Below are 5000 nucleotides of genomic sequence, written 5' to 3' on the forward strand. Positions count from 1 at the left end.
AAGGAGGTTCAGCGGGTTACCCCGACCTTTCGGCCTAGGAAGACACGCTGATTCCTTCAGTGTAGCGCGCGTGCGGCCCAGAACATCTAAGGGCATCACAGACCTGTTATTGCTCAATCTCGTGCGGCTAGAAGCCGCCTGTCCCTCTAAGAAGAAAAGTAATCGCTGACAGCACGAAGGATGTCACGCGACTAGTTAGCAGGCTAGAGTCTCGTTCGTTATCGGAATTAACCAGACAAATCGCTCCACCAACTAAGAACGGCCATGCACCACCACCCACCGAATCAAGAAAGAGCTATCAATCTGTCAATCCTTCCGGTGTCCGGGCCTGGTGAGGTTTCCCGTGTTGAGTCAAATTAAGCCGCAGGCTCCACTCCTGGTGGTGCCCTTCCGTCAATTCCTTTAAGTTTCAGCTTTGCAACCATACTTCCCCCGGAACCCAAAAGCTTTGGTTTCCCGGAGGCTGCCCGCCGAGTCATCGGAGGAACTGCGGCGGATCGCTGGCTGGCATCGTTTATGGTTAGAACTAGGGCGGTATCTGATCGCCTTCGAACCTCTAACTTTCGTTCTTGATTAATGAAAACATACTTGGCAAATGCTTTCGCTTCTGTTCGTCTTGCGACGATCCAAGAATTTCACCTCTAACGTCGCAATACGAATGCCCCCGCCTGTCCCTATTAATCATTACCTCGGGTTCCGAAAACCAACAAAATAGAACCGAGGTCCTATTCCATTATTCCATGCACACAGTATTCAGGCGGGCTTGCCTGCTTTAAGCACTCTAATTTGTTCAAAGTAAACGTGCCGGCCCACCGAGACACTCAATAAAGAGCACCCTGGTAGGATTTCAACGGGGTCCGCCTCGGGACGCACGAGCACGCACGAGGCGGTCGCACGCCTTCGGCTCGCCCCACCGGCAGGACGTCCCACGATACATGCCAGTTAAACACCGACGGGCGGTGAACCAACAGCGTGGGACACAAATCCAACTACGAGCTTTTTAACCGCAACAACTTTAATATACGCTATTGGAGCTGGAATTACCGCGGCTGCTGGCACCAGACTTGCCCTCCAATAGATACTCGTTAAAGGATTTAAAGTGTACTCATTCCGATTACGGGGCCTCGGATGAGTCCCGTATCGTTATTTTTCGTCACTACCTCCCCGTGCCGGGAGTGGGTAATTTGCGCGCCTGCTGCCTTCCTTGGATGTGGTAGCCGTTTCTCAGGCTCCCTCTCCGGAATCGAACCCTGATTCCCCGTTACCCGTTACAACCATGGTAGGCGCAGAACCTACCATCGACAGTTGATAAGGCAGACATTTGAAAGATGCGTCGCCGGTACGAGGACCGTGCGATCAGCCCAAAGTTATTCAGAGTCACCAAGGCAAACGGACCGGACGAGCCGACCGATTGGTTTTGATCTAATAAAAGCGTCCCTTCCATCTCTGGTCGGGACTCTGTTTGCATGTATTAGCTCTAGAATTACCACAGTTATCCAAGTAACGTGGGTACGATCTAAGGAACCATAACTGATTTAATGAGCCATTCGCGGTTTCACCTTAATGCGGCTTGTACTGAGACATGCATGGCTTAATCTTTGAGACAAGCATATGACTACTGGCAGGATCAACCAGGGAGCTGCGTCAACTAGAGCTGAGCAGCCGGCCGCCCGGGAGTGTGTCCCGGGGGCCCGCGCGAACACGCAAGCGTCCGCTCAATCATTCTGCAAACAGGAGGAGGCTGAGCTCCCCTGCACAATACACCTCGAAACCCTCTCAGGTCCCGGCGGCGCGCAGCGCCGTCCCAAGTACTTGGTCGGGTTCGAGAGAGGCGCAATCGCCCGGAGTTAGGCGAGTAGACGCTTTCGGTGCGACCACCCGTGCTCCCAACTGAGCTTGCCGCTGCCGACAGAGGCCCGGGAGCGTGCTGTCGTGGCATTGCCGGCGGGAGACAACACGCGCCACCTACGGTGACCGGCAGCTCCAACGCCAGCGCCACAGAAGGACAAAAGCCCCACTTGGGTGCCGAAGCGAACTCTCCCAGCACAGCGCACGCGCCAACACATCCGCACAGCTGCGATACAAACCACCAGCGAGAACCGCTGGGGCGACCGAGCAGCAGACGGCGTCGCGGCGCCGAGCGCCGGGCGGCGGCGCATCCTCAACGCACACAGTCCTCAATCGGACCAGCACACTGAAGATGTCCACCGCGCTTCGCACCGGGCCCGCGAGGACCTACTTTGGCCGCACGGCGCCGCGCGCAGGGTGCGCCGGCGCGCAGCTGCGACGCCTGCCGCGTCCGTCGGCCGGCGCGCCTGCCACTGGCCGCCCCCACCAGCCGGCTGTAGCGCGTGCGCCCACGCACCGCGCGGCCAGCACGCCGGGAGGCGCCCCCTCACCGGCCGGGGACGGTCCCACCCAGCCACCGCCGCGTATCGCTTCACACCCAGATGCCGTTCAGTTTCGTCGGCATGGTGGGTATCGCTGGAACAACCGGTTCGTACCTCAACCTATCGTCGCCATCACCGATTCACCCCTAGCGAGAACAACCGCACCACAACAGGTTACCATTTGTTCATTTGCGTAACTTCACCAGAAAACGCAGGCGTCCATCGCCATTTGCAACTTCAACGATTATTGCATGCCTGTGTCAGGTGTCACGCCACACTACGTCTGCCCACATACACGCAACAAAATGTGCACGCCTAGACAATACGTGGAAGGTGGCCCCCGTACGTATGCGATGTCCATTGCTCGAACGACTGTCAACCGGCCTCTGTAGCATGTCGCAGATATGGAACGCGGTGCACCATGCCATCACGGTGTGTGAGGAGAGACGACTAGGTCCGAATACATCAACAGACAGCTCATGCTGATCGCCATCCACGGCGTCCGTTCCTCCCACACGTCTCTATGGCGTACCACACTGCAATCCAGCTCTCATAGGGAGACGACACGTAGCTGCGTGCACAATATTTGCACTGTATGGTCCGCCGTTTTTGGGCGCAGTCGTTGTACGGTCACACATGTGCCACGATGTATCATTCGGTACATAAGGACGAATGTGCAGTACAGATTGTGGTTTACGCGTACGACATTAGCGGACGGTTGACACAGGCCGCACCACAACGTAGCCTGAGTACGTCGCATGCGAAGGGCATTGAACATGCAAACTTCTCACCAACCAGCTTGCGAAGGCAGGGGGGCAAGGTGGGGACGTGGGGAGGGGCGGCATGTACGTCCTGCTGCCATCCACATTACAGTGTACAGCAGGAGCATGTGGAAAGTCAGCAAGACTTGCAAGGTGTTTAACATGAAGCGATACACAGGGGAGCGGGCAGTGCGAGTAGCGAACTATATTGCGAGGGTTGCGGGTGGGCAACACTACACTAATTGAACGAGTCGTATAACAATTACAGAGCAGGTTTAGGCGACAACATGGGTTACGTTAGGGGACAACGTGGGTTACGTTAGGGGACAACGTGGGTTAGGTTAAGGCACAACGTGGGTTAGGTTAAGGCACAACGTGGGTTAGGTTAAGGCACAACGTGGGTTAGGTTAAGGCACAACGTGGGTTAGGTTAAGGCACAACGTGGGTTAGGTTAAGGCACAACGTGGGTTAGGTTAAGGCACAACGTGGGTTAGGTTAAGGCACAACGTGGGTTAGGTTAAGGCACAACGTGGGTTAGGTTAAGGCACAACGTGGGTTAGGTTAAGGCACAACGTGGGTTAGGTTAAGGCACAACGTGGGTTAGGTTAAGGCACAACGTGGGTTAGGTTAAGGTACAACGTGGGTTAGGTTAAGGTACAACGTGGGTTAGGTTAAGGTACAACATGGGTTAGGTTAAGGTACAACATGGGTTAGGTTAAGGTACAACATGGGTTAGGTTAAGGTACAACATGGGTTAGGTTAAGGTACAACATGGGTTAGGTTAAGGTACAACATAGGTTAGGTTAAGGTACAACATGGGTTAGGTTAAGGTACAACATAGGTTAGGTTAAGGTACAACATAGGTTAGGTTAAGGTACAACATAGGTTAGGTTAAGGTACAACATAGGTTAGGTTAAGGTACAACATAGGTTAGGTTAAGGTACAACATAGGTTAGGTTAAGGTACAACATAGGTTAGGTTAGGTTAGGTTAGGTTACACGTTGTTGTAAGGAAAGGTGTAGGGGGGGGGGGCGGGGGCGGCAGGTTCGTTGATAGTGATTATAGTAAGTGAATGCTTGTGACATGATCAGATTTGTCACGTCAGGATGCACCTTTGGCTTATTAGAGGCGGCGCTCCAATTCTATGCTTGTGTGAGACCTGTGTCTTTGACTCATGTCATTGTTTGTGCGCTGTGACAGGAGGTACTATTGTGATGTTGGGTGCACCGTTGTATAGGACATGTGTGGGTGTTGGTGCCTGGTCTGCGCAATGGTGGATGTCGAAAGGCTGGGATATTGTATTTTCCGCATGGACCTCCTGGTCTGGTTGTGATAGTGTGGATTGTGTAATGTGGCGGAGAAGATGCACTGGATGTTGTTCCATGCTGGTGCTTACATATTGTATGTGCGCCTGTTAGAAGCAGAGAGTGGTGCGTGATCAGAGTGTCTGGCTGACGTGTGGTTCCCATTGTGGGCAGACTCTTTCAGCATGTATACGGACAGTTGTGTATATTTATTGTAGTTTGATGGCTCTGCATTGATTACTAATCAGCGCCGTGTGTACGGGTAATCTGGTTCCAGTCCAAAATGTTCCATCTGTGTACATTAGTGACAAAGACTCCCCCCATGCAGTGGGGCTCGGTCTGTTATAGCTCTTCCGCGTAATATATTTGCCCCACGTTTTTGCGACTGCGAGTGCGAGTGCAACGCGCATGGGGACCGACATGCTGATGGCTCGGTATCGGACGCCGTACAGTGAGCAACGCGATCGCGTCTCTCGCTCGTAAGTGGTACAGGTCGCGGCTCATGTATAGGGACAGCGGGAATGTCGCATATTGGAAATAACTCT

The 5000-nt window shown here is 53.7% G+C and overlaps 1 non-coding gene across 1 annotated transcript in view; it reads right to left on the reverse strand.

Moving 5' to 3' along the window:
• Positions 1–1638, reverse strand: part of LOC124728849 — a 1909-nt gene extending 271 nt beyond the window's left edge. Inside the window, exon 1 of the ribosomal RNA XR_007007441.1 lies at positions 1–1638. This exon is cut by the window's left edge and continues 271 nt beyond it. This is a non-coding gene — a ribosomal RNA (small subunit ribosomal RNA).
• Between the last annotated feature and the right edge of the window lie 3362 nt (positions 1639–5000).

The sequence above is a fragment of the Schistocerca piceifrons genome, unplaced genomic scaffold (assembly GCF_021461385.2).
Source record: "Schistocerca piceifrons isolate TAMUIC-IGC-003096 unplaced genomic scaffold, iqSchPice1.1 HiC_scaffold_1172, whole genome shotgun sequence".
Classification (NCBI taxonomy): Eukaryota; Metazoa; Arthropoda; class Insecta; order Orthoptera; family Acrididae; genus Schistocerca; species Schistocerca piceifrons.